Here is a 20035-nt window from a genome sequence, read left to right as displayed (position 1 = left end):
CATCCCGAGTAACTCTGGCCTCTGAATTAAAGACAGGACAAGCTTACTTCATTTTGCTGGGGGTGTGGAGGGCCTGGATTTTCCAGAGACTTCTTGTGGCTTTCCTCTATGTTGCTGGAGAGAAGGTAATTCCTCAACTGGACACGGGTATTTTGATAGCTTGTTTAGTAGTCTGTGGTGAAAGAGTAGTCATGTCTTTACTAGCTCACATTTTATTGAGCAGTTAATTTTTTCCAGATTTTCAAAACTCTGTTTCTAACCTTGGGCCATTTTTTTTCCCATTACATGTTTCCGTTTTCTTTCTTTCTTTCTTTTTTTTTTTGGCTGCGCTAAGTTTTCACTGTGAAATGTGAGCTTTCTCTAGTCGTAGCCCAAGGGCTTAGTCACTCCACAGCATGTGGAATCTTCCCCAGCCAGGGATCGATCCCGTGTCCCCTGCATTGCAAGGCAGATTTCTCAACCACTAGACCACCAGGGAAGTTCCTCTGTTTGGTTTTTTTTTTTTTTTAATTTAATGTTTTTTAATTGGAGGATACCTGCTTTACAATGTTTTGTTAGTTTCTGCTATACAGCATAATGAATCAGCTATAAGTATACATATATCCCCTCCCTCCTGAGCCTCCCTCCCATCCCACCCGCCATCCCATCCCTCTAGGTCATCACAGGGTACCAAGCTGAGCTCCTCATGTTATTATTGTGGTTTTAATTTGTCTTTCTCTCATGAGGTATGATGTTGAGCATCTTTATATGTGTTTATTGGCCATGCTCATCATCTTCTTTGGCAAAGATAATAATTGCATCTATTAATACCATTATTTGATAATAATTAGATCTGTTCAAGTCATCAGCCAGTCATAACAGTTTCCTGTGGTGGTTGTAACCAATTACCGCAAACTTGGTGGCTTAAAAGAATACACGTTTAGATCTGACAAAACAGAAGGAGGCTCACAGACTTAGAAAACACACTTATGGTTGTTCAGGGACAGTTAGGGACTTTGGGGTGGTCATGCACACACGGCTATATTCAAAATGGATAACCAACAAGGGCCTGTTGTATGGCACATGGAATTCTGCTCAATGTTATGTGCCAGCCCGAATGGGAAAGGGGTTTGGGGGAGGATGGATACATGTATATGTATGGCTGAGTCCCTTTTCTGTCCACCCGAAACTACCACAACATTGCTCATCGGCTATACCCCAATACAAAAAGTTCAAAACAGAAGCACACATTTATTCTCTTAACAATTCCCGAGGCCAGAAAACCCAGATCAATATCACTGGGCTGGAATGTTGGCAGGGCTGTGCTCCCTCCAAAGGCTTGAGGGGAGAGCCGGTTCCTCACCTCTTCCAGCTTCCGGTGGCTCCAGGCTTTCCTTGCCTCATGGCAGCGTCAATCCACTCTCTCCCTCCTTCACATAGCCCCCTCCCCTGTGTGTCTGTGTTTTCTTTTCCTCTTCCCTCTCATATAAGGACACTTGTCACTGGATTTAGGGCCCATCTGGGTAAGCTAAGATGACACCGCCTCGAAATTCTTAACCTTAATCACATCTGTAAAGATCCTTTTGCCAAATAAGGCAACGGTCACATGTTCTAGGGACTTGGGTGTGTTCATCCCTTCCTCCTACTCCAGTGATCAAATCTCCCCCTGCCTCCCTCACACAGGGACCCTTTGGGTTGCGTTTAGGGCCCGCCTGGATAATCTCGGATCATTCCCCATCTCAAATCCTTAACTCCTTCACATCTGCAAAGTCCTTTTTGCCACATAAAGTAAGATTCACAAGATCCGGGGATTGGGACCCACTATTTAATATACCACATCCCCCTTTTTTAGGCTGTTCTGTTATGATTTCTAAGTGCTCTACACAGAATTTGCATACTGCCCTTCATTTGAGATGGGGACATTAAAAAAAATAATTCATTTGTTTGTTTATGGCTGTGCTGGGTCTTCATTGCCGCGAGGGCTTTGTCTCTAGTTGCGTGGAGCTGGGACTTCCTAATTGCAGTGTGTGGGCTTCTCATTGCGGTGGCCTCTCTTGTTGCGGAGCATAGGCTTTAGGTGTGTGGGCTTCAGGGTTCTAGAGCACAGGCATAGTAGTTGTACACAGGGTTAGTTATTCCCAGGCGTGTGGGATCTTCTGAACCAGGGATCGAATGTCTTCTGCATTGGCAGGCGGATTCTTTACCTCTGAGCCACCAGGGAAGCCCGAGATGGGGATACTTTTTGGCAAACCTCTTTAGAGCCTTGGAGTGAGAAGGCTGACATGGGGCTGTGGTCTCAGCATATTCATTTTCAGCTGTTTATCGGACCTTTCAATTCTATGAGAAATGCCTGTGTTGTAAAATTGCCTGGTGGTCCAGTACTTAGAACCCCGTACTCTCACTGCCGAGGGCCTGGGTTCAATCCCTGGTCAGGAAACTAAGATCCCGTAAGCCACATGGGCACAGCTCCCCGCTCCCCGCCCCCAAAAAGAATATTTGCTTTGCTCATCCTTGGTGCTTGTTTGTGAGGTCTTCTGTCCTTTTACAAAAAGTTTTTCAACTTTAATAAACAGGTTTTCCCATCTTTTCCTTTATGGCTCTTACTTTTCCTCCCTTGTCTGGGAAGATCGTCCTTGCCCCAGGTTAGAAGCATCCCCACCCTAAGGGTGCAGAATGGTAATAACCTTCATTTTACAGAGAAGGAAACTGAGATACAGAAGAACATAATCTCTTCCAGTTCACATTTCTTAGGTTCCAGGCACTGCGAGGATTTTACAAGAGTCATATCACTGAATCCCTGAATCTCCCTGTGTCATGGGTCCTCCAAACCACCCTCAGACCTGATGATTTATTTGCTACATAATAAGCCGACATAGCCTTACAGTGAAAGGATACAGATTCTTATCAACAAAGGGAAAACGTAGACGGGGTGAAGTCCAGGTGCAAAGAGAACAGCATGTGCAGAGGCCCAAAGGTGAGAGTGAGAAGGGATGACTCCATGGCTTAGTCATGGACCTTAGCGGGCGGGACGAGAGGCGGGAGACTGGATCACACAAGGCTTGGGGCCTTGGAAAGGAGAGTATGGCCTTTCGTGACTTGCGAGCTGAGGGCACTGGGTGGTCTGGAGTTGAAGGTGTCAGTACAGAAAGGAATTTCACTCCAATCACGTTATTTCCCAATCATATTTAGGAGACAACAGGTTCAGTATAGAAACAGCAGTGAAAACTGAAAAACAATGAAATGAAAAAAATCATCTGTAATCCCACTACCCGGAGATGATCATTGTTAACTTTTAGCTGTATTTCATGATCCTAAATGCACACACACGCATGTGTGTACAGAAAAAAAGTTATGCATTGTGTATATATTGGTGTGTGCTAAGTCTCTTCAGTCGTGTCCGACTCTGTGTGACCCTATGGACTGTAGCCCACCAGGCTCCTCTGTCCCTGGGATTCTCCAGGCAAGAATACTGGGGTGGGTTGCCATGCCTTCCTCCAGGGGATCTTCCCAACCCAGGGATAGAATCCCTGTCTCTTAGGTCTGCTGCATTGGCAGGCAGGTTCTTTACCGCTCAGGCCACCTGGGAAGCCGCCCCATGTATATTGGTAGATATACACATATGTATTAATATAAGTGGGAATCATCCTATAAAATGCTCTGTATCTGTATGTTAAGTGACCGAGAAGGAGTCTTGGAGGAGAAAGCGTCAGGTCCCCTTGGCCAGGTGAGGGTGGAGGATCTGTGAGCCTCTGTTATGCACTAGCAGCAGTGTGGGAGGGAAGGATGATCTAGTAAAGGGCACAGCTTGCGCAAGTATCCGGTGGCTGCAGGGAGCGGTGAGAGCGGCTGGAGCAGGGTGGGGGCGAGATGAGCTTGAGCTGGCAGATTTGTGCAGGACCTCAGTGGCCCTGGAGAGCTCCTGGGAACTGTGCGAGTTTTTCCTGCATGTGTGTTCGTTGGTTTTGTTTATTCAAGCCCGTGCAGGACCGAAGTGTGGGCTGGTATGGTGAGGGATCCAGCAGCGGGCTAAGGTCCCTGGGGACTGGACACTGTCTGGCGATGTCAGACGGGCACCAGGAGGACTTCCCTGGTGCTCCAGTGGTTAAGAACCCACTTGCCAATGCAGGGGACACGGGTTTGATCCCTAGTCCGGGCACTAAGATCTCACATGCTCCAGAGCATCTATGTACTTGCACCACAACTACTGAGCCCACATGCCTAGAGCCCACGTCCTGAAACAAGAGAAGCCACCGCGATGAGAGGCTCGTGCACGGCAGCTGGAGAAAGACTGCTGCAGCAATGAAGACCCCGCCCTAAGAAATAAATAAATGCGTGCATGCTAAGTCTCTTCAGTCGTGCCGACTCTGCAGTCCCATGGGCTGTAGCCCTCCAGGCTGCCCATGGGATTCTCCAGGCAAGAATACTGGACTGGGTTGCCATTTCCTTCTCCAAAATAAATAAGTATTTGTAAATGTCTTTAAAAAGGTGGGGGGGGCACCAGAAGCAGGACCCAGATGGGCAGATGTAAGAGCTTGCAGCCCAGCCACAGAGGGGACTGGGGAGACAGGCCCCACCTCCACCTTCTCCTGTCCCGGCCTTGTTTTTATTTTTTATTTTAAAGCTTTTTTGATGTGGACCATTTTTAAAGTTTTATTACAATATTGCTTCTGTTTTATGTTTTGATTTTTCGGCCCAAGTCACGTGAGTCCATCTTAGCTCCCCGGCCAGGGATTGAACCCACCCCCCCTGCACTGGAAGGCAAAGTCTTAGCCACTGGCCCACCAGGGAGGTCCCTATCCCGTCCTCTCTTGAGGGCACTGCCCAAAGTCAGTGTTCACCAGAAGCGGAGGAGAGGCACTGAGCTTCCAGGAGCAGAGAAGGGCAGCCAAAAGTGGAGAGAGGGGGTCTGGGGGCGGAGGGATGTATCATGGCCCCATCATTCCCCAACTTTCCAGGTGAGCAGGAGACCAAGACCACTGATATCCATGGCTCATTTGAGCTGTCCACACTCAGGGGCAGACCCTCACCCATCACGTTTTTGCTGTATATTTAAGCTCAGCCTCTGTGCCATGAGTTACCTGGTGTGATCTTGCAGAGTGAGACCTAAGGTCCTGGGCGTGGTGAGTCACACTCGAAGCATCGAGTTGGTGTCAAGGTTTTTGCCTCCCTTCCCAAGTGTGACTCAGAAGGCAGGTGGACAGGCTGTCCTGCAACACAGAATACTACACGTGACTGCGGGTTGGTGCCCGATTCCCAGGGGACCTCCTCTCACAGGGCCGGTGGGGCTCATGCCCCTGGGAGAAGTTCACTTGGATCCATAGAGGTTCCGATCCCAAGAAGGGAGATTGCTCTTGTTGTTCCTGTTCTGTAACACCTGTTCGTGAAATGTAATCAGCCAGAAGGAAAAGAAGAATGTCCTGCACTTCTAGCCAGTTAACACGATGATTTGCTTTTCATCAAAGCCAGATCAGAATGTGTGCCCATCAGTATCAGGCTTGTTCTGTCAAGGACATGTTTGCTTGAGAATGCACACAGATCTAATCATCAGTCTTTGTTTTATTCTGTAATACACGGAGAAGAGAAAAACAAACACCCAGGTCACCACCAGCCCAGTTCAGAGACAGGGCCTGTGACCTTGGAAGTGTCTATGGGACCCTCCCGGGAGGCAGCAGGCCCCACTGCAGTGTAGTGGCGCTCAGGTGATTTCCACCTGGTGGCGACTTCCAAAAACCAGGAGCCCCCACCCCTGCCTGTGTTTGGAGTCGGCCATTCTTGTGAGATACCCAGGGGACTTCCCATCACACATGCGTGTGCACACACGCACACACACACACACACACACACACAAGGGGATCTGGGACCTGGGACTGGGAGGGGCTCAGAGGAGGGCAGAACACAAGAGGGACTGCCCCTGATGTCACTTCCAACGACTTTGAAAGGCCCCGCCCCTGACTCTGTTTGGAAGAGAAGTTCTTGTGCATGCCCTTACTCTGATGACAGGTAGACTGGACCCAGAGAGGGCAGAACACTTGTCTGAGGTCACACAGTAGGGAGCTGGAACGCAACTAACTTCTTGGCACAGACCCCTTGTCTGGTAGCAGACAAGCCCCTAGGAGGAGGGCAGAGCTCCTGGGAAGGAAGGAGAGAGAAAAGGGTCTCTGTGACCCCCAGAGCAGACAGAGAGGCTACCAGCGGGGGCAGGACCTACCTAGAGCTTTATGGGTGTACATCCTGCAGTCTTCAGCCTCTGACTTTTCTGGGTCCATGGGGATGACCAGGAACTTCCCCCAGGTTTGGCAGCACCTCTGCGTAGGGCGGTGGAAGGGGTAGAAGCCTCTGCAGCAGCTCCACTTCTGGTCCTTGGGGTCCAATGCCACGCTGCCGCAGAGCCGCCAGCGCTCCTTTCTCACGACCAGCACCTCGCCTGCGGGCCAGACTCGGCTCAGCGGGAGGGCCTGGGCGCAGGGGCCCTGCCCTCACATCCATTCATTTCTGGGGGTGGGGGATGTTTTTTGTCTTTTGTGTGGTTTTTTGGCTTGCTCTCCAGACGTTGGCAGTGAAAGCATGGAGTCCTAACTACTGGACCACCAAGGAGTTCCCTCTTCCCTTGTGTTTTTTCTCTCGAATACCTTTATTAAGATAGAATCCAGCGGACTTCACTGGTGGTCTAGTGGCTAGGACTCCGAGGTCCCAGTGTAGGGGACCCAGGTTTGATCCCTGGTCTGGGGACTATTAGGGCTTCCCCGGTGGCTCAGCAGTAAAAGAATCTGTCTGCGATGCAGGAGACATGGAGATGCAGGTTCGATCCCTGGGTCGGGAGGATCCCCTGGAGAAGGAAATGGCAACCCTCTGCAACAATCTGGCCTGGAAAATCCCATGGACAGAGGAGCCTGGCAGGCTACGGTCCATGGGGTCACAAAGAGTCGGACACAACTGAGCGACTAAACAACAAAACAGGGAACTAGATCCCACAGGCCACAACTAAGCCATTCTGCACGCTGCAGCAGCAGATCAAAGAGCCCATGTGCCACAGCTAAGACCCGGACAGCCAAATACATTAGTAAATACTAAAAAAGAGAGGAACTGACAACAGCAACAACAGAGAGATAGAATTCAGGGACTTCTCTGGTGGTTCAGTGGCTGAGACTCCAAGCTCTAAGTGCAGGGAGCTGGGGTTCAATCCCTGATCAGGGAACTAAATCCCACAGGCTGCAACTGAGTTTAAGTGGCCATAACTAAAAAAGATCCCACATACTCAAACTAAAAGATCCCCCATGCACAACATTTGACAATGAAGATCCCACCTACAGCAACTAAGAACCAGCAGAGCCAAATAGATAAATTAAAAAAAAATTTTTTTAAAAGGTAGAATTCACATATCATACAATTCACCCATTTCAAGCGTGCATGGTTTTCAGTATATTTTCAGAGTTGTGCAATCACTACCACGATTGATTTTAGAAGATGTTCAATCACCCTAGAAGGAAACCCCGTGTCCATCAGCAGTCGCTGCTGTCTTCTGCCCACTTCCCCACACGCCCCAGCCTCGGGCAACCACCATCAGTCTACTTGCTGTCTCTTCTGGACACTGCCCCATTTCATCTCCACCAGCAGTATATGAGTGCTGATTTCCCCACATCCTTGCCAGTCCATGATGTCTGAGTCTCTGATTATAGCCATTCCTTTGTGGGTGGGAAGTGGTATCTCCTTGTAGTTTTGATCTGAGTTTCCCTGCATCCATTTATCCCTTACACAGCACTGAGGTCCAATGTCCAGGTCACCTCTTTCCCCAGAGTACACGTGCCCCCTTTCCTCTCGCTACCTCCATCTGCCTTCCTCCTGGCCCAGGGGCGTGGCTTCTCTGCTGAGTTCTCTGGCCCTCTGTGGGCAGAGTTACAGCCACTCACCTTGGGTGCCCTGTCACAGCAAAAAAGTGCATACAGCCAGTGGTCATTAAAAAAAAAGTACTGATCAGCCTCCCTCAGTTTCCAGAAAGAGAATGGGACAGTGAGGAAGACTTCCCTAGCAGTCCAGTGACTTAAACTGCATGCTCACAATGCAGGGGGCCTGGGTGGTCAGGGATCCCTGGTCAGGGAACTAGATTCCATGTGCAGTGACTAAGACCCAGCGAAAATGAAAAAATAAGTTGTTTTTTTTTTAAGTAGAGGAAAGAGGACTTGCCGGGTCAAGGTTTAAGCCCCGTTTTTCCCCCTCACCTCATGCAATTAACTTCACCCTTCTGAGCCACACTTTCCCCATCCCTAAAATGGGATTGTCTGCTTCTTGGGGGTGTTACCAGAGTGAAAGTGGCTGTCGGACAGTGATGATAGAGAAGCTTCCCCAGCTGAGCTTCTTGTAGAAAGGGACTTTTGACCATGACTCATCTGGGCTTCCCAGGTGGACATCAGTAAAGAACCTGCCCGCCAGTGCAGGAGATGAATGAGAGAAGAGTTCCATCCCTGGGTTGGGAAGATGCTCTGGAGGAGGGCATGGCAACCCACTCCAGTATTCTTGCCTGGAGAATCCCATGGACAGAGAGGCCTGGTGGGCTGCAGTCCAGGGGGTTGCAAAGAGTCAGACACGACTGAGCACAGCACAGTTACAATTACTTGACTCAGCTGGCCCCTCCCTGTCTCCCTCCAAGCCCCATTTCTCCTCCCTCCTGGGAAGACCCCTGCCCCCCAGCACAGGGGACTGGCAGAGGGGATCCTCCCAGAGGCAACCCCAGACCCCGAAGGTGGAAAGTGTGTCAGAATTTCGCGCTCAGGCTGGCATTTCAGCTGAGCAGGAGCACCGAGGTGGAAGCTGGGCCCCTCCCCACCTGCCCGGCCACCCCAAAGGAGCCGGGCTTCCCTGCCCACAACACCCCTGCTCACCTTTGGAGGCATGGGGCCAGCCTTGCAGGCATGGGAACAGCAGGAGGAAGAGAGCTGCAGGAGAGAGAGACGTGAGGGCCGGCTGGGGAGCTGGGCCGAAGGAGGAGGGTGGGGAGAGGCTGTACCTGAGAAGATGAGCAGTCGGGACCCTATGCCAACTCTGGCCCTGGGCCCCGGCCTGCCTCTGACCGCTGCCGGCTGCCACATGTCACGGAGGCCAGCAGCACCCAGGGAAGACAGCTTCTGTCTCTGGCTGTCTGCCCTGCAAAGTCAGTCACCAGTGATGACAATGTATCAAGTAAATTCCTTTAGTGTTAATAATAAAGAATATATGCAGATGTTTTCGCAACTCCTAACAGCATTTCAGAAACATCCATAAATTTCTAAAGGATGGGTGTGTGTTTGCTAATGCTAATGAGATTACTCAAACCAGGCTAGGCCGGTCACCAGAAAGACCTATGAATAAGGTATAGATAGAAGATTTACAGCATTGTGATTTTATTTTATCGAAGTATGTAGTTAATTTCCCATGTTGTGTTAAATTATACATATATTTTCAACTATACATATGTATTTTTTTCAGGTTCTTTTCCATTATAAATACCGAGTAGAGTTCTCTGTGCTGTAAAGTAGGCCCTTCTTATTTACCTATTTTATATATAGCAGTGTGTTTGAGTGAACTCCGGGAGATGGTGATGGACAGGGAGGCCTGGCGTGCTGCGATTCATGGGGTTGCAAAGAGTCGGACACGACTGAGCGACTGATCTGTTCTGATCTGATCTGTGTGAATCCCAAACTCCTAATTTATCTTTCCCCACCTCAGACCCCCAGAGGGTTGTGACTTTAAACTAGCCATATTGAGACCGCCAAGTTCAATCACTTGGCTGAAAATTTCATCACTCCTGATGGAACAGTGATTCCTGGGTGGCAACCTGATTCCTGTTCTGATTCTCAGGGAGAGAGCCAGAAAGCTCTCCTAATCTCACCCTCTGTGCATCTTTTATAATGAAACTGTAATTGCAAGTATGTTTATAATGTTTTTAGGGCATCTATGAGTTATTCTAGACAGTTTTGAACCTGAGAGAATTGTGGGCACCCCAGATTTGTAACCCATCAGTCAGAAGTGCACATGGCTTGGGAACCCCACTTGTGGTTGAGGTCTGGAGTCGGGGTAGTCTGCTGGGACTGAGCCCATACAGTGTGGGGTCTGCACTAACTCTGGGTGATCATCATCCAGGTCATATTGCAATACAGCCAGTTGGTGTTGACCAGTTGGCTGTGACATAGAGCAGCACCTAAACCAATTTCTCATTACCAGGTTACCTTTTCTTTTTAAATTGTGGCAGGATATACACAATTTTCCCCTGGTGGCTCAGCAATAAAGAATCCACCTTCCAATGCAGGAGATGCAAGGGAAATGCATCTTTACCTTTTCAGAAAGTAACTATGGGAATAATAAATGACTACTATTCTTTGACTCTTAGAAGGGTAGGTACAAGGGGTGCCTGGAGAGGGAGGTGAGACCAAAAAGGAAGAAAGTCTTTATAGGATATGTTAGTGAGCAGGTTACTCCTGTACCTGGGGCTCAGTCTTGCAGGGACCTCTCCAAGAGACAACATATAAGGTACCCCAGAGTTTGCCGTTCTGTTCTTCTAAGTTTCCCATGAGCTTTGAGTTTTAAGCTTAGAAGATGGACATGTCACACACCAAACAGTGGCTCCACCTCTACTTGATCTGAAAGGCAGCATCAGGACACCTTGGTGACTAGAAGGGAAGGAACTTCCCAAAAGCCACTCTGGGCAGAAGCCTGTCAACAGGGACCTTGGACTCAATCTCTGTGCATGCCAATGAACCCACCTGCCAATACAGAAGATGCAGGTTCGATCCCCGAGTAGAGAGGATCCCCTGGAGAAGGAAATGGCAACCCACTCCAGTATTCTTGCCCAGGAAATCCTGCGAACAGAGGAGCCTGGCAGTCTCCAGTCCATGGTGTTGCAGAGTCCGACAGGACTTAGTGATTAAACAACAAGAAGATTCTTCTTAAGAATAACACTTGGGTGAAAAAAAGAGAAAGAACTTCCCTGATAATCCCGTGGTTAAGACTCTGTGCTCCCAGAGCGGGGTTTGATCCCTGGTTGGAGAACTAAGATCTCACAAGCTTCTTGGCGCTGCCAGAATTTTTTAAACAATTAAAAATAAAAAATAAATTAAAAAAAATCCCATTGGGCCTTGTGGCCATTTTAAGCAGTCAGGACATTTTCTGTGAGCAAGTAGAGACCACTGTAGTAGGGTTTTCTGCAAAAGAGGGCTGTGGCTTAACATTGTATTTTTATTTTCTGGGATGATCCCTTCTTGGTGGGGAGCTGCAGGGGGCGCCAAGGGGCAGAGACTGCGATACATCAGACCTGGAGACCAATCAGAGCAGGTGGATGAGGATAGGCGCTGCAGTGCTCAGGTCCCATGAATATTGTGTCTGTGCCAACGCGTGTGTGTAATTACACAGTTCAGTTGCTCAGTAGTGTAATCACATTAAACGTTTATTTTTTAATTCTCAGTTTAAAGAATAAACATTCCTGGGGCTTCCCTGGTGGTCCAGTGGTTAAGACGCTGGCCGCTGATGCAGGGGACATGGTTCGATCCCTGCTCCAGGAAGATCCCACATCCCCAGGAGCAACCGAGCGGGTGCAGCAACTACTGAAGCCGGGCATCTAGAGCCCGTGCTCTGCAACAAGAGCAGCCCCCTCAGTGAGAAGCCTGCACACCGCAGCTGGAGAGCAGCCCCTGCTTGCCGCCGCTGGACAAAGCCTGTGCACAGCAACGAAAAACCCAGGGCAGCCAAAACAAATAATCAGTTAAATCTTTAAAAAAAAATAAATAAGCATTTTCTAAGGCTCCTCACCAAAAGCAGCAATTCTCAGCCACACAGCACCCACTCTGTACCCCGTCTCCTGCCACAAACTCTTTCAGTCCTTTTTCTCTAAGTCCTTACCCTGCCTTCTCTTGGATATTTTTGTCCAAGCGGCTTTATTGAGGTATAAGAGACACACAATACAATGCATGTATATAAAGTATAAAATTTGATGGTTTAAATTTTTTAAATTGTATTGAAGTATAATTGACTTACAATTTTTTTTTATATATATATATAAAATGTCTCTACTTATAGTGTGTGTAAATTTGATGAGTTTTTTAGAAATGTATTTATTTTTGGCTGTACAGGGTCTTCATTGCTGCAGCCTTTGTCTAGTTGCTGAGAGCAGGGGCTGCTCTTCTTGGCGGTGCGTGAGCTTCTCACTGCGATGGCTTCTCTTGTTGCAAAGCACCGGCTCCAGGTGCCAGACTTCAGTAGTTGCCACAAGTGGGCTCAGTAGTTGTGGTGAGCGGACTTAGTTGTCCCGAAGCACGCGGGCTCTTTGAATCCATTTGCTGAACTGAAGTGCCCTGCATGGGCAGGCGGGTTCCTCTTGCAGTGAGGGTGGCTCAGGGAGTGGGAGGGGTGGAAGCAGCAGCTGCGGATGTCCTGCCGCCTAGGACAGTCATAGGGCAGGGCTGGGGCTGGCCTGCCCTGGCTCCAGAGCATCCCCCCTCCCCTCCAATTCCATATGAGACCCTTGTGCAGTCTTTTTTTTTTTTTTGGCTGAGTCAGGTTTTAGTTTCAGCATCAAATTGCCAACATCCAAATTAGCATCATAGAGAAAGCAATGGAATTCCAGGAAAACATCTCCTTCTGCTTCACTGACTATGCCAACGCCTTTTACTGTGGATCACAATAAAATGTGGAAAATTCTGAAAGAGATGGGAATACCAGACAACCCTATCTGCCTCCTGAGAAACCTGTATGCAGGTCAAGAAGCAACAGTTAGAACCAACATAGAATGGCAGACTGGTTGAAAATTGGGAAAGGAGTACATCAAGGCTTTATCTATAATCACCCTACTTATTTACCTTACATGCAGAGTGCATCATGCAAAATGCCAGGCTGGATGAAGCACAAGCTTGAATCAAGATTGCCGGGGAAAATATCAATAACCTCAGATATGCAGATGACACCACCCTTATGACAGAAAGCGAAGAGGAACTAAAGAGCCTCTTGATGATGGTGAAAGAGGAGAGTGAAAAAGCTGGCTTAAAACTCAATATTCAGAAAACTAAGATCATGGCATCCGGTACCATCACTTCATGGCGAGTAGATGGGGAAACAATGGAAACAGTGACAGACTTTATTTTCTTAGGCTCCAAAATCACTTTGGACAGTGACTGCAGCCACAAAATTAAAAGATGCTTGCTTCTTGGAAGAAAAGCTATGACGAACCTAGACAGTATATTAAAAAGCAGAGATATCAGTTTGCCAACAAAGGTCCGTGTTGTCAAAGCTATGATTTTTCCAGTAGTCATGTATGGTTGTGAGAGTTGGACCATAAAGACGGCTGAACGCTGAAGAATTGATGCTTTCAAACTGTGGTGCTAGAGAAGACTCTTGAGAGTCCCCTGGACACAAGGAGATCCAACCAGTCAATCCTAAAAAAAAAATCAGTCCTGAATATTCATTGGAAGGACTGATGATGAAGCTGAAACTCCAGTACTTTGGCCACCTGATGGAAGGATCCAACTCACTGGAAAAGATCCTGATGCTGGGAAAGATTGAAGGCAGGAGGAGAAAGGGGTGACAGAGGATGAGATGGTTGAATGACATCATCGACTCAGTGGACATAAGTTTGAGCAAAGTCCTGGAGATGGTGAAGGACAGGGAAGCCTGGCATGCTGCAGTCCGTAGAGTCACAGAGTCAGACATGACTGAGTGTCTGAGCAACAACAACAAAGTGTGTGTGAAATGGAATCTCATGTGGGTTTGATTTGTATTTCTCTGCTGACTAATGATTTGAGCATCTTTCACTTGCTTATTAACAGTTTGCATATCATGTTTGGTGAAGTGTCCAACATGCTACTGGAGATCAGTGGAGAAATAACTCCAGAAAGAATGAAGGGATGGAGCCAAAGCAAAAATAATACCCAGCTGTGCATGTGACTGGTGATAGAAGCAAGGTCCAATGCTGTAAAGAGCAATATTGCATAGGAACCTGGAATGTCAGGTCCATGAATCAAGGCAAATTGGAAGTGGTCAAACAAGAGATGGCAAGAGTAAATATTGACATTCTAGGAATCAGTGAACTGAAATGGACTGGAATGGGTGAATTTAACTCAGATGACCATTATATCTACTACTGCAGGCAGGAATCCCTCAGAAGAAATGGAGTGGCCATCATGGTCAACAAGAGTCCGAAATGCAGTACTTGGATGCAATCTCAAAAACGACAGAATAATCTCTGTTCGTTTCCAAGGTAAACCGTTCAATATCACAGTAATCCAAGTCGATGCCCCAACCAGTAACGCTGAAGAAGCTGAAGTTGAACGGTTCTATGAAGACCTACAAGACCTTTTAGAACTAACACCCAAAAAAGATGTCCTTTTCATTATAGGGGACTGGAATGCAAAAGTGGGAAGTCAAGAAACACCTGAAGTAATGGGCAAATTTGGCCTTGGAATACGGAATGAAGCAGGGCAAAGACTAATAGGGTTTTGCCAAGAAAATGCACTGGTCATAACAAACACCCTCTTCCAACAACACAAGAGAAGACTCTATACATGGACATCACCAGATGGTCAACACCGAAATCAGATTGATTATATTCTTTGCAGCCAAAGATGGAGAAGCTCTATACAGTCAGCAAAAACAAGACCAGGAGCTGACTGTGGCTCAGACCATGAACTCCTTATTGCCAAATTCAGACTTAAATTGAAGAAAGTAGGGAAAACCACGAGACCATTCAGGTATGACCTAAATCAAATCCCTTATGATTATACAGTGGAAGTGAGAAATAGATTTAAGGGCCTAGATCTGATAGATAGAGTGCCTGATGAACTATGGAATGAGGTTCGTGACATTGTACAGGAGACAGGGATCAAGACCATTCCCATAGAAAAGAAATGCAAAAAAGCAAAATGGCTGTCTGGGGAGGCCTTACAAAAAGGTGTGAAAAGAAGAGAAGCGAAAAGCAAAGGAGAAAAGGAAAGATATAAACATCTGAATGCAGAGTTCCAAAGAATAGCAAGAAGAGATAAGAAAGCCTTCTTCAGCGATCAATGCAAAGAAATAAAGGAAAACAACAGAATGGGAAAGACTAGGGATCTCTTTAAGAAAATCAGAGATACCAAACGAACATTTCATGCAAAGATGAGCTCGATAAAGGACAGAAATGGTATGGACCTAACAGAAGCAGAAGATATTAAGAAGAGATGGCAAGAATACACAGAAGAACTGTACAAAAAAGATCTTCACGACCCAGATAATCACAATGGTGTGATCACTGACCTAGAGCCAGACATCCTGGAATGTGAAGTCAAGTGGGCTTTAGAAAGCATCACAATGAACAAAGCTAGTGGAGGTGATGGAATTCCAGTTGAACTATTCCAAATCCTGAAAGATGATGCTGTGAAAGTGCTGCACTCAATATGCCAGCAAATTTGGAAAACTCAGCAGTGGCCACAGGACTGGAAAAGATCAGTTTTCATTCCAATCCCAAAGAAAGGCAATTCCAAAGAATGCTCAAACTACCGCACAATTGCATTCATCTCACACGCTAGTAAAGTAATGCTCAAAATTCTCCAAGCCGGGCTTCAGCAATACGTGAACCGTGAACTTCCAGATGTTCAAGCTGGTTTTAGAAAAGGCAGAGGAACCAGAGATCAAATTGCCAACATCCACTGGATCATAGAAAAAGCAAGAGAGTTCCAGAAAAACATCGATTTCTGCTTTATTGACTATGCCAAAGCCTTTGACTGTGTGGATCACAGTAAACTGTGGAAAATTCTGAAAGAGATGGGAATACCAGACCACCTGATCTACCTCTTGAGAAATGTGTATGCAGGTCAGGAAGCAACAGTTAGAACTGGACATGGAACAACAGACTGGTTCCAAATAGGAAAAGGAGTTCGTCAAGGCTGTATATTGTCACCTGCTTATTTAACTTATATGCAGAGTACATCATGAGAAACGCTGGACTGGAAGAAACACAAGCTGGAATCAAGATTGCCGGGAGAAATATCAATAACCTCAGATATGCAGATGACACCACCCTTATGGCAGAAAGTGAAGAGGAACTAAAAAGCCTCTTGATGAAAGTGAAAGTGGAGAGTGAAAAAGTTGGCTTAAAGCTCAACATTCAGAAAACGAAGATCATGGCATCCGGTCCCAGCACTTCATGGGAAATAGATGGGGAAACAGTGGAAACAGTGTCAGACTTTATTTTTCTGGGCTCCAAAATCACTACAGATGGTGACTGCAGCCATGAAATTAAAAGGTGCTTACTCCTTGGAAGGAAAGTTATGACCAACCTAGATAGCATATTCAAAAGCAGAGACATTACTTTGCCAACTAAGGTTTGTTTAGTCAAGGCTATGGTTTTTCCTGTGGTCATGTATGGATGTGAGAGTTGGGCTGTGAAGAAGGCTGAGCGCCGAAGAATTGATGCTTTTGAACTGTGGTGTTGGAGAAGACTCTTGAGAGTCCCTTGGACTGCAGGGAGATCCAACCAGTTCATTCTGAAGGAGATAAGCCCTGGGATTTCTTTGGAAGGAATGATGCTAAAGCTGAAACTCCAGTACTTTGGCCACCTCATGTGAAGAGTTGACTCATTGGAAAAGACTCTGATGCTAGGAGTGATTGGGGGCAGGAGGAGAAGGGGACGACAGAGGATGAGATGGCTGGATGGCATCGCTGACTCGATGGACGTGAGTCTGAGTGAACTCCGGGAGTTGGTGATGGACAGGGAGGCCTGGCGTGCTGCGATTCCTGGAGTCGCAAAGAGTCGGACACGACTGAGTGACTGATCTGATCTGATCTGAAGTGTCTCTTCAAATCTTTCCCCCATTTTAACTGAATTATTTATCTTCCTGTTGTTGAGTTTTAAGAGCTCGTTATGTGTTCTGGAACAAGTCCTTCATCAAATATATGATTTGCATATATTTCCTCCCAGTCTGTGGCTTGCCTTCTCACTTTCATAATTGTATAAAATGTAAACTTCCTTTTTTATTTAACAACATTTTTGAGGTATAACTTACATGCAATAAACTGTGCTTATTTTAAGTGTTCACTGTGATGGGTTTTATCATGGGTATTTGCCATGAAATCACTACCGCTAAAAATATTTCCATCATCCTCCAGATTTCCTTGTATTTTTTTTTCGGTCCATCCCTCTGGCCACCCCTGCCCTCAGGGAACCAGTGACCTGATTTCTATCACTGTGCATTCATCAAAATCTCTTCCCCTGCCCCCAAATGGCAAAATATATATATATATATATATATATATATATATATATATATATATATATATAATTGGTTGTTTTTTTGAAATACTTTTTTACTTTTTATATATTTTTATTTATTTATTTGGCCACAGCATGCGGGATCTAGTTCCTTGGCCAGGGATCGAACCCTAGCCCTTGCACTGGGAGCTCAGAGTCTTAGCCACTGGACCACCAGGGAAGTCTGTAATCTTTTAATCATTATGTATTGCAGACATAGAGAAAATAATGTAACAAACACCCATGTACCTACCACTTGGAATTAACAGAGATGAACATTTTGCCCTATTGCTTTGGGGTTTTCCCCCCCTTTTTAGGAGATAACATTAAAAAGCCTCTTTTCTCCCTGCTTCCTCCCTCATCTGTCCTGAAGTTGCTGAGTGTTAGTTACTCCATGTGAGATTTTCCTTTTCCTAAACATATGTGTGTCCACAGTTAGTGCACATTCTTGTTTTTTTTTCACACTGTTTTTATCTATTGGAACTTGCGTTTCTTCTCTCTGTGTTATGTTTGGGAGATTCTCGTGTGTTGAAATATATAAAGCTCCTTTGCAAATTATGAGATTTATTTATTAGTAATGAAATAACTCTGAAGTGTTGCTAAGTTGGCAAAAATATGCTTGGGAATATAAGACACTGCTAGGGAAGCAAACGTGAGTGATTTCACCATTTTTTTGTTTTAACTGCTGTGCTTGATAACCATAGCTGCAGTTATAGATGGTGACATAAAATCCTCCTCAATTTCAGGCTGAGATTCCCTTTAGAGCCTTTACCTTTAAGGAACTGTCTAGATTTGTGGAGGTGATTGACATGTGGAATTTGAAAATTTTTTAAACTTGTGGTTCAAATCATATAATAAAAGTATATTATAAAGACTCTCTTGGGGACTTCCCAGGTGACCCAGTGGTTAAGACTCTGTGTTTTCAATGCAGGGGATGCATTTTAGATCTCTGGTTGAGGAACTAAGATCCCACATGCTGCTTGGCCAAAAAAAAAAACAAAAAACCTGTCTTAACTGCTCAACAAATTTTGTTTTTTAAACAAGAAAGGAATGTGTGTTCTGCTATATTCAAAATGGATAACCAACACGGACCTGCTGTATAGCACAGGGAACTCTACTCAGTGCTTTGTGCCAGCCTGGATAGAGGGGGTTGTGGGGGAGAATGGATACATGTGTATCCATGTATGGCAGAGTCCCTTCTCTGTTCACCTGAAACTGTCACACCATTGTTAATCAGCTATGCCCCAATACAAAATAAAAAGTTTAAAGTTTTAGAAAAATAATACAATTACAAATGTTAAAAAAAAAAAGAGAGAGAGAAAGGAATGTGTATTTGAGTCCCTTTAACACAAGCCATAGTCATGCCCCTTCCCCTCCCATTTTGAGTGGGGGACTGGAATTTCTCAGGCCTGGGTTCTGAATCCATTTTGCCTTCTAACAGACCTCAGGGAGAGTAAAGAATTCATGGTTCCATCACAACCCTTCTCCCTGCTCCCTGCACGCAAGCAGAAGCCTGGAGGACATCATAAGACTGGGAATCCTCTTGGGAGGGGCTTGTACAATTTCCCAACTGGAAGAGGATTAAATAGGCAGTCAGGGCACCTTGAACTTAGATGTCTCAGGCTCATCTGACAGGTGGCCAAGGCCGAGTCTGATCCCCCACAGGCAACAGGGAGGAATAGACTGATGAAGAGCAGGGCACCAGACAGTGGCATTTCTCTGGGCTTCTCCAGATGTTGCAAGTGAAACTCACTTGGGAGAGACCAGGAAGGTGGCTGGACAACACCGATTCATTTGGGTTATGAAAATTTTTAACTGGATTATAATGTACCTAAAGCAAAGTGTACAAATCCTAAGTGTCCAGTTTGATAAACTCACAGAAAGAATAGGAAACAACATAACCAACCCCCTAGAAAGCCTCCCATGTCCCCCTTCCAGTCACTAAGCCCGCCAATGGTAACCACTCTCCTGACTTGTGACTCTGTGGGTGGAGGTTGCCTCTTGGGGGATGTTACATAAACGAAATCACACAGCAGTGTACGCTTGTGTGGCCTCTTTCTCTCAACACTATTCAGTTTGCTGTATGTAGTCATGGTTCACTTGTTCTCACTGCTGTTGAGTGTTTCACCGTGTACATTTTTTTTTTTTTAAACCAATCCTGCAATTATGGGTGGGCATTCAAGTTGTCTCGGGTCCTTTATTCATAGCACTGAGATGAACATGCAGGGACATGTCTTTCGGAGAACATGTGACAGGTTTTGGTGGGTGTCCACCCAGGAGCGGAATTGCTGGTTTATCAGGATTGGATGCTAAATTTAGTAGTCCACTGCCAACCAGCTGCCTGAGTGGGTGTGTGTCCTCAATGACCTCTTCGGAGTCTGACTGCAGTTTGTCTTAAGCAGCACTTAGGATGTGTAGAAACAGGCTTCCGTCATAGCTCAGCTGGTAAAGAATCCGCCTGCAATGCAGGAGACCCCAGTTCGATTCCTGGGTTGGGAAGATCCACTGGAGAAGGGATAGGCTACCTACTCCACTGTCTTTGGGCTTCCCTTGTGGTTCAGCTGGTAAAGAATCCGCCTGCAATGTAGGAGACCTGGGTTTGATCCCTGGGTTGGGAAGATCCCCTGGAGAAGGGAAAGGTTACCCACTCCAGTATTCTGGCCTAGAGAATTTCATGGACAATATAGTCCATGGGATCTCAAAGAGTTGGACACGACTGAGTGACTTTCACTTCACTTCAGGATGTTTGGTGTTTTCATTTCAGCTATTCTTGGGGGTGTATAGTGCTTTCTCTTTGTGATTTTAATTAGTATTTCC

At 46.4% G+C, this 20035-nt stretch overlaps 1 protein-coding gene across 1 annotated transcript in view; it reads left to right on the top strand.

Annotated features, from left to right (window-relative positions):
- Positions 1 to 20035, top strand: part of OPA3 (outer mitochondrial membrane lipid metabolism regulator OPA3) — a 67056-nt gene that overhangs the window by 44387 nt on the left and 2634 nt on the right. The gene's annotated exons all lie outside the window — the stretch shown is intronic.

Source organism: Bubalus kerabau, chromosome 17 (genome assembly GCF_029407905.1).
Source record: "Bubalus kerabau isolate K-KA32 ecotype Philippines breed swamp buffalo chromosome 17, PCC_UOA_SB_1v2, whole genome shotgun sequence".
NCBI lineage: Eukaryota > Metazoa > Chordata > Mammalia > Artiodactyla > Bovidae > Bubalus > Bubalus kerabau.
This window is presented reverse-complemented; position numbering and strand designations above follow the sequence as displayed.